The sequence below is a fragment of the Toxotes jaculatrix genome, chromosome 17, assembly GCF_017976425.1.
Source record: "Toxotes jaculatrix isolate fToxJac2 chromosome 17, fToxJac2.pri, whole genome shotgun sequence".
Taxonomy (NCBI): domain Eukaryota; kingdom Metazoa; phylum Chordata; class Actinopteri; family Toxotidae; genus Toxotes; species Toxotes jaculatrix.
In genome coordinates, this window is record NC_054410.1 from 4888002 (window position 1) to 4901205 (window position 13204).

A 13204-nucleotide genomic window follows, 5' to 3' on the forward strand; every position below is an offset into this window, starting at 1 on the left:
TTGTTTGTTATTTGAAAAGCTTCTTCTCTCAGCTGCTGTGGGAGCAAAGATCACTCCTGGAGGAGATTGAAAACATGGAAACTGACACCTTGTGAGATAAGATAAAGCAGCGACTCTTCACTGCACTGAAAAGAGGTTTTTTTTTTCTCTGGTAGCCAGAGCCTCTCCATTTCTATGGCCAAATACCTCAGTCATCTCTGAGACATCCATGGCAACGTGAGCTCCCCGTTTTAGTCTTCAGTGAGGCCGTTCATAGGGAAATGAAATGAAATAATCCCATTTAAAGGAATGCCTGTTTCTCAGATCCACATAGGGCAACATGAGGCCACTCAGTGTGATTACATTTGCATATTGTCTAAAGAAGTTTAAGACTAGAAAGAACATTAATATGGACGTGTTTGTCTAATAAAGATAATCAGTCTGGCATTCAGTGACGTGTCCATGCAGCTGATAAACATGTTAAAGTGGAAATATGAATAATCTCATTGAGCTCAGTAAAAATGTTGGCTCAAAGCAGATGCTGAAGAAAATCAAAAGATGACAGCAGATTCAAATAACTACAGATATCTCCATAATAATGCTTGTGTAAACATATATATATCCATTGTCAGTAAATATAATACTAACCTGATTTAAAGAAGGAGCTGTGCTCTTGATTTCCAGTTCTATAACACTATCAAAGCTTTGTGTGATGAATTTCTTCCAGAACCTCCTGTGCCGATGATGTTTCTGCTCTTTTTTCTCCAAAATTTGTGAAAATATACAACAAATGGCAACTTTATCCATATAAATCTTTCTCTGACTTAAACCAAATATGATGTTTATTCAAATCAAATTTTTGTAGCAGGACCTTCAGCTATTTTTGGATGCGTGCTTGCTGACACCTCCACCATGATGACATTGTTCTCTATGTAATCTCCTCAGTTTGGGGCCCTCGCTGCTTCTTCCTGTTTGCTGGCTTTGAACAGACAAGTGGCCAATCCAGCTAAATCTCTATTTCATCTTTTGTCTTTTTGTTGCAGTGCCAACTCTCTCCTGCTGCCAGGACAGACAGTCCAGGCAGCTCTGAGAGAGAAAATCTTCACAGATTTCTTTTTACTGCTCAGTGATCACGTCCCAGAATGCCCCCAAGTCTGCGATTAAGCTGCCGTTTCTGCCGACCTCACGCGCAGTAACGTAAGAGAAGAGGCACCATGAGGGCAAATGGAAATAGCTGCTGATTAAGTGGTTTGTATGCAACAGTATAAATGGACACAGAAGCCAAACTGGAATGGTATTCAGTAGAGTGTATACCTCCACCAAGGTGAAAAAAAAGTTCTATCTTGCAATGTCAAGGAAAGTAATTAAAAAAAAATTATTCCTTTATTCGTTTTGTTGCTTTGACAAGAATGACAGAGGTTAGCTTTTAGCGGGATGTGCTAACGTATGCAGCTTACGTTAGAACAGATAGAACTGTTTAATGCATTCCTTACACTTCTGCTGTTGTAGTTTTGTTTTGGAAAGGCTAAAAATAAGACACCATGCTCCAAACTCTTTGAGTTCAGTGTGTCAGATTCACTGAAGACTCCTCAGCAGCAGGCATGCTGCGCATTGCAGGTTTATCGAACGTCATTTGCCTACGATGTACCAGTAAACAAATCTGTTCTTTCTTTGAAATAAAACTGCCTCTCCTGTTGGTTTACTCATCTGAATGATCTTCCCCTGTAGTGTGTCTCAACTCAGCGTCACATTCCAACAGGAAATCACATGTATTTGCTCACAAAAAAAGACAATACACTGTAGTTTGAAATTTGCAGATGTCTGCTCTTGAAAAGCTAATTATTGTAACAGTTCATTAAAAGCTTTAATACCAGGATCTCTTACATAACAGAGAAAAAAATGGATGGAGACTGTCCCTCCATCGATAAGGGATAAAGTCTGCTTTGTGTGTTGCACTGAGTCTGTTAACTCCTCTTACCACAGACTCCCTCTGCAGCCCCAGAGGCATCAAGCCATCTGTGTAAAGAAGTGCACAGACTGCAGGAGCTTTAAGAACACAGCTCAGGCTAGATAGGGATCTCCATGGGACACAGCGGTGATACTGTCAAGATATGAACAGAAGTGGCTGGTACTTTTGTTACTAAGCTCTGGCTTAAGAAAAGTTGTGCTTTTATAACTCTTTAAAGGATGAAGTTACTGTAATTTGGAGGAATAGATGGTTATGCAGCTTCCAAAATTACACAGTGAAGAAAACGCACTCTCCAAACAACCTTTGCAGTTTCCTTTGTTTTGAGTTAAAGATAAAGAAGTGGAATTGATGGTGTTTTATTCTCCAAATATAGTAAATGAGAACTGTCAGTGGCATGCTGGTAAGAATGGATCCTAATTTGCTGGTGACCTTTATGTCTTTTGACTTGCAATTCATTAAAACCACCCTTAATGGTGCAGTATGCAGTATACACATCATGGCCAAAAATATATGGACACCCACCCAAAGTATTTGGACATCCAAGTGCTACACCCACGTGATTGTTGAGCATGTCATTCCAAAACCGCAGGCACTAATCTGCTGCTACAACAGCCTCCACTCTTCTCTGACGTTTTCCCACAAGATTTTGGAACCTGGCTGCAGGGATTTGCTCCCATTCAGCAGCGAGAGCACGAGCGAGATCCAGCACTCGTGTTGGAGGATAAACCCTGGATCACAGACCGTGTTCTTGTTCATTCCAAAGGTGTTCAGTGAGGCTGATGACAGGGCTGTGTGCAGGCTAGTCAAGCTCTTCCACACCAAACTGGGACAACGATTTCTTTATGTATCTGGCTCTGTACACAGAGGATTTGTGGTAATGAAACAGGAAAGGGCCTTCCCCAGGCTGCTGCCACAAAGCTGTCAGCACACCATTGTCTAAAAAAATCAATAAGATTTTCCTTAATTGGAATGAAGGAGACCTTTCCTGTGTATTTACATATATAGTGCAACCTTATCCCCAGATAAGAGCATCAATAATGTACGATTCTGTATAACCTCGAGTTTTCATGTCCCATGTTATTCTCGCTTTTTGCAGTATCTGTGCATGGAAACAGTATGTCAGTGATAGTAGTTGTGACAGTTAAACAGAACATTAGGTTTAGGGAAACATCAAAGTTCATGGCTTTATCTAACCTTCAGAATCCACCTAATCAAACTCATGAATGTGCTGCCTAAAGATCACTTACTCATTCGCCTCCAGTAACCTTTCCTGATGCAACAGTTCTTAAATCATAACCATCTGCTATTACGGTTCTCTGTGGCAGAACGGGCACCTTGGGCGACAAAAGCCCAACATCACTCTGCTGACTTCCTGACATCTCAGAGCAATTCAGCATCTTCAGCGACCTCAAATGAACTCATGTTTATGGATTCAGGACCATCTGTGCCCTTCGCAGTGACCTGAAAAATACATTTTCCTGATGCAATACTTTCAAATTAAGCCTTCAGGGGGAAACTGGGATGCCTTGTACTTATGATTCTTAGTAAATTCAACATGCACCAGAATTAAAGACAAGTAAGTAAACACAATGTTGAGATTTTTTTTTTCTGTGGACTAAGACTTTTGGGCTTTTTGGGACTTTTTAGTCTCAGGATCGATATTTCCTGACGAAGTGGGAAGGGAAGAAGAGTGAATACATGGCCTATGGGAAAATGCAAAGTTGCACAGGTCACATGGGTTTTTTGCATTTTGCCAAGGACTTTTATTTAAGGAGAATATAGAAACATTTTACAGCTTGTTTTGTGTTGTAGTTCAGAAAACTTGGAAAACACCGGCAAGTGGAGCAGAAATTTCAATTTGTACATAAGATTATTCAGATGTTCCTTTCATAACATGGACAGGAGACCTTTTGATGATAAGATCACTTCACTGTTCTGATGCAAATTGACTAAAACGGAAAACCCAGATATCATAGAGTACAGGTTTCTTTCATTTGTTTGTTCTTCTGAAGAAATTCCCAAACAGATGAATAGACTAAATTAATAACCATGTGTTGCCAGGTGTTTTTGCCCATTTTTTCATTTTATTTCAGTGCTGTGTTTAAATATTGCAGTTTTGTGCAGGGAATCAGCCCGAGAGGAATGCCATAATGATGTGTTTCTTAGCCACTGAGTTGGCTTGGCACATTGCCTTTCAGTGCCATGTTGTCAGTGAAAATACAAAAGCCCAAAGCAGCTGAAACTGCAACTGAAAAACATTTAAGGGCTCCATTGTGTGGTGGACGGTCTCTTTCTCTCTGCCTGCTTGCTGCACACAACCTTCCTATAAGAGGGTCCAAGGTCAGAGTTATTGTGAATTTCCACAAAACAAGCAATCGACAACGCACCGCTGCATCGCTGATGGAGAGCAACACCAGAGAAAGTGCAATCGTCATTTCACTGTACGTGTGGGCTGCCTGAAGAGACATGTGAGCGGGGGAAAGGCCTCCACGTGCAGCATCACTTTCCATGTCTCCCGTGCAAACCGTCCAGGCTCCGCAGGGAATCTGTGCTGCAATTAATAGCCTAATGATTTCTTTTTTTTTCTATGTGGGTTGGGGATTTGCTACTAAACCCAGCTCTCCTGTTGCACAGGGACTCGCACAATGTTCTCTGAACCCAAAGCAACCTGAGGAACTGAGCACAGAACAGAAAATACTGATTCTTTCTGGTGTCTTTAAACATGCAATCAGTCAAATCCCAGTGTGTCTGAGCTGCTGTGGGCTAAAGCACATAAATTATGGGATGTGTAGTGTTAAATTTGTTGAGCCACAAAAAAAAATCAATGTGTCTTTAGAAATCATTCATTTGAATAATACGGTTCTGTATTTCAGCAAGGCTCCACTGTTGAGTGTAGTGTCCATTTTATTGAACAGCTTCAATTTCCCCTTCGTCTTCAAGGACTGACTCTGATAAACAAACACTAAATAGAAATGCTATGAAAGTTAAGGGTTATAGTGTTGGGAAATGTACAAATGGATTCCCACATGGATAGTGTATTGCTTCTTCTCTTCTGTTCTCTTCTCTTTTAATTTTGGCCAGCCTCCATCCATACATTCACTCCTTCTCCCAACCCCCACCCAGCATCCAGGAGGGACTCCCTCCCAATGGAACCAGCTCTTGTTACTGCCGGCTTTGTTACTAGCCCGAGGACTCCTTTGTTTATCTCCGATATAGTGAAAACAGAGCAGGTACAGAAAAATGGAGCACAAGAATACAAAAACGACTGGATGATGTTACAGCCCATGCTAGGTTTATTCGTCATGAGGAGAAAGGTGACAGGTAACCACAGAAGGTACTGTACGCTGCTTTTATCGGCCACAGAAAAAGAGGAAGATTAAAATTATGTTGCAATGAAACTTTGATGGCGTTTTTCCATCAGTGGACACAAAGCAGGGAAACTCCATTGGGAGCTGTGAAAAACGGAGGACAGGCCCTCTCACTGCAGCCAGAGATTCAAACCCATTAAACACATTTATCAAATATGAAGAGCCCTTAAGAGCAGTCAGTGAAACAAAGCTCCCCTCTATCTCCACACTGTGAAACCTCAGAGATTATAGCTCATAAAACTCATCATGTCATTTCAAATCTCAGAGTTAATGGAAAATCCAGGTTTAATGTTTAGGTAAAGTTACTGAACATACTATATGGTGCAATATAAAGTCTGTGTTACCAGCTATTCTTAAATAGCTTTGCTTTTACTCTGAAGTTTCCATTGATGACATATCCTCACAGCAGATTTATGATATCTTACAACAGTAACTTTCATAACATATTCAAAAGTTTTTCTGATATTTCAGTATTCGCTCTCTACAAAGTCATGAGCTCTAAAAAAATTATTTTTGCAGCATAGCTGTTGGTTTGTAAATTTGTCAAGTAACATTTTTTTTTTTTGTGGTAGTTATTTGGTCAGGTTTCATGCAAAGTGTTTTAAAGAGGGAAGGAAGCTGTTGTTGATGAGTATCTGAAGGATTTGACCTTGGTTTCACACACATTCTTCACGCTTCACATACACTTTAGTTTTATTTCTTTGCTCAGTTCATCCTCCTTTTTTCTTGTTTCTTTGTTTCTTAAGTTTCTCTCCATTTCCCATCCAGCCACAACCAGGTCTCCCTGTGAATCTCTCCTTTCTGCCACTGGGAGTTGACCTCCCACAGCCTGTAGATGAGGACAGAGAGGTTGGCTTGGTGACCATTGATCCACTGGTTTGCTCATTGATGCCTCCCCCATCTCAGCAGCAGCAGCAGCAGAAGCCCCCGGGGGAGCAATAAGAGGCTCAGTGGTGAACGCCACCGCCAACAGCAAAGGACATCAGAGAGCCAAAAGTCAAGTGTGGGCATTGGCCTTGCTGGATAGACGAGGATATGGAACCCCAGAGAGTTCAGTATTAAATAAATGAATAACACATTATGAATTAAATAATCAGATGCAGATGTAACCAGTCAGCTTCTGTTAGTTTGAGCAACAATGTCAAAATATACCAACAAACAAGAACCTTCTGCTGGTTTACTAGTTAGCATCAGTCCTATTCATCCAGTCATAACTGAATGGTTGAATGTATATTTATCTTAGAGAGAGGTACGTCTTGTGGGAAGCAGATCATACAGTCCTGCCACGATTTCAAGAAGCTTTGCAAAAAAGAAAATCAAATTTAAAGTCTTCTTTTGCAAGATAAGTGCAAAACTGCTTTTGTAATTTTCTTTGAAAAATTGTCAAGAGGGGACTTGAAACCTTGGTTGATGTCTACTAATCAAACCGGGGTTCTCCATAGACCACAGCAGAACTGTCTGTGGTGAACAGAGACTGGGACATGAATGCATACAAAGGCTTTACTGATGTCTTTCATAAATGGGCTGTTCAAATAGGCCACACTGTTTTTAACATTTTAACATCTTTGAAAAAGCTTTGAAAAATTACAGTATAAAAACAACTATTGCTCTGCATTGGCACCTTACTGTATATAAGACTAATGTTGCTAATGCGTAGTTCAAGTCAATTCAAATTTTATTCAAATAACTCAACATCACAAATCACAAAAACCTGTACAGTATACGACACCCTCAGTACTTAGACTCCCAGGAGAAAAAGAAAAAGAGGAGTCTGGACTCCAAGCAAAAAAAAAAAAGTGTCATCTTTAACACACTGAGCTACAAAGGCCCACTTTACCTTTAAAGACAAGGCGCTTTTCTCGGCCTTTTTGAGAGGCAATGTGTTCAAAAATAGCAGCTCTAAATGGGCCAAAGTCAGTTTGAGTTTGAGGAAAACCTCCCTGTGAATGCACAACAAACTACAACACAGAGCTACTCTGAAAGCTTTGAACGTCATCGGACAGTGGGTCTCCACTGTGTTAGACCCCTCACACTGTACCACAGAGACACAGTGAACAGCGAGAAAGAACAACATGTTTACATATTATATATATACCTCTAATGGCTTTGGAGATGTTTTTTTTTTTTTGTTGTTGATGGAAATAAAATATTCTCATTCATATTTCACTTGCTCCTCTTTGGTATTTGTGTCACACCCCAGGTAAGAGCATATTGTTGTGTACATCCAGTCCAACATTCCCATATCGGTGTCTGATTGCAGTTGTTAGTTTATTTTGCTTCAGTGTAGAAGCAAGTAGATTTGTACATACACCTGTGGGCTACATGCACACTCATCCAACACTTTATCAGGAACACCATACTGATACTTCCACCAATAAAACCCATAAAACCAGTAAACTGTGGTTTTCACAGACAACGTTACAACCGTGATACAACCGTGTCACATGGAAAAGGGAAGTCCTGTTTCGGTTTTCATAAGTTATATCAGAATCTTTTGATTTAATCTCATGATTAATTAGAAATCTGGCCGGCTCATTTCAGAGAATTAAAGTCTTAATTTCAGGATTTTCTGAAAAGTCTGCAGCGAGAAACAAATGTGCAATTTTCTCCCACAAAGCCATTGGTTGAAAAAGTGGGTGGACATGTTTCAGGCAGAGGAGACGCTGCACACCTCTGCAGAACAGACTGTTCCTTTCTTAGTGCAATGAGGCATCTTCATAAATCAACAAATTACTTAAAGTGACTGGCAGCTCTAGTGCACAGTGTATTTGGGCATTTCGACAGCAGTGTAATACTCAGCATACTCAGAGGTACAACATGGCAAGAGAAATCATTTACGTCACATTTGAAAAAGGTGCCTGTTTCAAAGGACATGTCTATTTTTGTGGAGGAATAGGATTTACTCATGTGCTTTGCGAAGGGCAGGAAGCTTGTTACGTAAATATATGTTTAAGGGTTCTGATGAGTGTGTGTCTGGGTGGGTGTCTGTCCGTGAATGATATCCCATTGTGTGCTTCCCACATCTTGCTATTCAGGCTGTTTCCTCACACTCGCCCGTCCTGTCCTCCCACTGCTTCCGACAATCCTTCCTCCATCTCAGACACCAGTGGAGGTTTGTGTGAGCATCATCTGTCACTGAGTCATGAATGGTTGTACTTACATGGGCATTGGACAATCTTAGAAACAAGGAAATCCACCTTATGTAAGAGTCTCTTTCTGTATATGGATGAATAAGAGCACCACTGATGGTGTTTTAGAGACACAGGCCTGCAGGGAGCACAGACAGCGTAAGCCGTTGCGTCTGTGTTTGCTAAACAGCGAGAGCACAGAGATCTGAGGATATTATTTCCAGTGCTTGATTGCGAAACCTTTACTTAAGTGGCAATGCCAGGATGTAAAAATACTCCAGTGTAAGTACAAGTCTTGCAATCAAAACGTTATTTAAATGAAGGTGCTATGATGCAGATTTGGCATTTTTCATAATAATATATACAGATGGATGACACAGTAAAGCAAAAACATACAGTAAGAGTCTCTCTCTCAGTTTTTATGATGGTGGTGGGTGGTGAAACTTTTCAGCAGTGTTTTAATGTTACAGCTGATTAACTTGGGGGTCATTTAACTGCTTTACATATATTTGGAGCAGTATAGGAGAATAAAGCTGGAAGTTTTAAAGTAAAACAATTCCCAGTTGTACTCAAGAATCTTACCTGAGTAAAAGTAATTATTGGGAATTTGCAAGTATTGCAGGTTTAATATTAGCTGCAGAAATGTTGATTAATGTACATTGTCCTTAGAAATAAAGAGAAAATGAGATGTACATTTAATTCCGGTCAGTCCTGCAATATGAACTTTGAAGTCTGAGTCACTGCAGGATCTGGGAGACATCATCCCCAAATTCAATTTCGGCCAATCAAATAACCTGGACTGACAGACTGTGAGAGCAGCAGTGTACTTAGATCAATAGACGAGGGGGCAGCCTTTTGTGCTCGTGTACACACACACTCACACACAGCGACAATAAACCATCACAGACACAAAACAGCATCTTTAAAATCTAATTTTGAAAGAGGCCGAGTTTGTCAGCTCCATTATGCCTCAACAGATGAACAGTCATTTGTGTGTTTCAGATCGTCTCGTCACTAAATGTGCCGTTTGGGGTAAATGAGATACCGGAGGATGCCGTTTGTTTCATTGTTTTCAGTGTCACACGTGTTCAACACCTCCCGTCTTCACCCTCAGATCTGCACCGAGGAGTGTCAGCGTTAATGTGAACGTGTGTGAACGTTAATGGCCTCCTCAGAGCTCCTGGTGTTAATGAACTTGAACTGAAGTTTGGTTGAAGACATGGAGGCGCGTTCCTTGGTATCTGTATGAGGGCGAATCATCCAAATTGAGTCACAGATTTGTGCTCATTGTTCAGCAAAACAGAACAAATTTGCCATTGAAATCGTAAGTGCTTCTAAAATAGATCGGATGAATGTTCAGGGACATTGTGAGCAATGATGAGGGCTACTTGGTGTTCTGTCTCCTCAGGGGATCACAGAGTATTGCGGCTAAAAACAGCCCTTCACTACAATTACAACAACACTGTTTGTTTTATGATGCGACAACTCAATGGTAGAGATTTGGTCAGCTTTAGGCATAAAAAGGAGTGGATTAAGCTTAGGGAGAAATCGTGATTTGGGTTAAAATAATTGCTTTGTTAAACAACAGGCAACTGTCAGTTGGAAACAGAGACCTGAAACAGTGGTCTCTGGTGTTAAAGTACAATGTGTCGTTGACCCCTCCATCCCTCCAGCTCGACCTCATACCTATGTGGACTCGCTCTAATAAAATCATCTTTTGCTCTCATGTCGAGCGGTTTTGCTCCAGTGTGGAAGTCCGGGAATTGAAAATGTCAAACAATAGGATGGACTGTGTAGGATCAGTAGAATAAAGTCTTCTGTTCCAAATGAATCCAGGCCTTCTTTCACACATGTAAATCCAATTACAGGCACCAGAGGAGTTGGCTTTCTCCTGCTGCTGCCTGACACATTTACAGAGCCTCATGAAGAGGCATCCCAGGCTCCGCGCTGAACGCTCCTGATCTAATCTACAGCATGCAAAACTCCAGTGAACCTGCTGCTTTGCAAAAAAACAAACAGAATATGCAAACAAATGCACGAGTGAATGGACACCACTGCAGATTTTCTTTTTAATTTAGCACACTCGCTCCACACAAAGAGAAATAAAACACACACAAGCAGAGCAACAGATGAAGTCGTCATCATCATTTGAAAATCCCTGACCTCGTTTCCTCCCCTGATGTTTTTCAGCACTGCATTATAAAAAAAAATATAATGCAGAGGCACATTATGGAGGGTTTATTTAAAAAGTTGGACAGAAGCGGGAAATATTATCTGGCATCAAAAACTGCACACAAATGAAGGATCACAGATGATTCAGGCTCTTTGATGGCTCGTCAAACAATGGAATAAAAGTTCATTCTCTCTGGAGAACCCTATGCGGGGTAATATTGAAGCACTGACGCTTTCATTTACTTCTGAAGCAATAATTTATGCCCCTCACAGGCTTAGTGGAAGTCATAAAGTGCCAATAAAGATTAAGACTCTTAAACAGGAAAACTGTCGGCCGGTGATGAGTCAAGGCGTCAGGATGTAAGCTGAGCTCAGCAGAATCAGCAGTGCTCCCCAGCCCCGTGACCCACTGTCCAACTGACCCGGTTTGAACAGCATCTCCTCCTCTTATGTCACTCACCACCTCTCGCTCATTCGTCAGCCCTTTCCTCTCTTTTCCTTTGCACGTGACACTGTGACACTTGGCAGCTCATAAACTTCAGAGGCAGTGATAAGCCGTTAGAATCCCTCATTGCAAAAGCCTGACTGAACAGAGACACACACGTATGTTAAAACACGCGACTGATGATATGGACAACCATGTAGCTGAAAAGACAAAACAAACAAAAACATAGGTGCAAACAGCCTAAAGGAGGCTGGATAACATGCAGGAAAACCAACTGTCATAAACCTCAGATGTGACACTGACCTAAAGGCTTTCTCAGCTAATCATCCCACTGTGACCAAAATCACGTTAGAGTCTTGGTACAATATTATTTTCTCCCCCTGTAGGTGATGGATTCCTCCACCCTTGCCTCTTCTTGTGTGGCACACAGCGCACTGAACTCATTCATCATTACTTTGTATGGTTCTTTAGCTCCTGAATTCTGCATTTTAAAGCACTGTTAAAGGATCAACCAAGGAGCCACTGATGACTTCTACATTTGAGCAGAGTGTTTGGTAATTAGTAGCACCTATCTAAATGCTATCTGGCAAGCTTAATTAAAGGATACCATCAGGAAACAAACTATTTATCATCCAGTGTGCAACGCATCCAAAATGCGGCATATGGGCTGAATCCAGCGTCGTCCCCTCCGGTGACACAGGCTTGCAAACAAATGACAACTCAGTGGCACCTTTCAGAGGGCTGCCGGCTGTGGGAGGAGAGAGACTCATTAATCAGTGGCCAGAGGGTTCAATAGCTTGACACTGTGACACTTCTGCAGGCGGCTGAGCTGAAGACTGCAGATACTGTTTGTACTGTGACTTCACAAATGAGAGAAAGGCATCAGGCTGTAGAATCCCTAATGTGTGTTTGGGGATGCGGAGTGATTTATAGTGTTTATGAGACAAGCAGAAGGTGTTGTTTCTGATACAAAGGCAGTTACTGCAGTTTGGATTTTGCACCAAAGACAAAAACCCATAACAGTGTAATGCAAAGAGAGGGAAATTTGAGGGAAAGCAACAAAACATTCTCAACTTTTCACAGCCTTACATCCATCTCCCATTTCTTATACGGTTCACTAATGTACAAAGAATGAGTTCTTACATCCATTGACATTCAGTATTTCTTAAGGCTTTCAATAATTATGTTTACAGACTTTTAAGGTGGGAAGCAGAGAACCTGGTTTCTCTGATTTGACTAAAACTTGTCAAGAAAATGACACCACAGATGAAGTAATGCATTAATCAACACCTGGTTGCTCTTAGAAGATATATTATCACCTAATTAATATTGAATTTAGTTATCCACAGTGAATCGAATGATGTTGTTGTAATATTGTGTGTTAGAGCAACAGCTGGAGTGTAACCACGCTGCCTGAAGCTGGTAAACTGGGAGCAGTTGGCAGCCAGTCCCTCTGGAGAGTCTGAACCACAGGAAGTCCTCAATGTAAGAATGAATAAGACGTATGAGTGAACACAGGGCAAAACATGAAATCTCGCAGGTAATTAGGACCGCTCGGGTGGCTCCAGATGTTGATGGGGATCCTGGAACAGCTGCTATTTAGCTGTAATTGCTGCGTTAAGCTTTTCCCAGCTCTCAGGTAATTTTGGTCCTCCTCATCGGTCTACTGGGAAAAAGATTGTCTGCGTCTCTCAGCTCGTCCCCCTGATTCTGAGTTTTTCTGTATGTCTGAACATTTTCCAACTGTTTGACAAACATCTGCACATTTCTCTGATGAGAAGCTGAAAGATTTAACACAATCCTGATTATACAGACATAATGAAAACTGTCCTAGCTACTAAACTAAGCATGAAGTACAGCCAGCACTGTATGTTACCTGTTTGGACTGAACACACCCAAGTCTCCACATCTGGAACGTGGGTGAAGAGGCAGCTGCTGAACAGCAGTGGACAGCGCAGATGTGCAAAACAGCTCTGCTGAAAAATCATGTCAATAACCAATCTTATCACCTGGGAAAAGACAGAGACAGTGAGACAAAAAGAGACAGGCGGGGCCATTGCTGATGCTTTGGATTGCTGTGCTGTCTCCGCTGTGCTGCTGTCACTACTGAATTTAGGTGAAAAAGACAGATTAACATGACTGA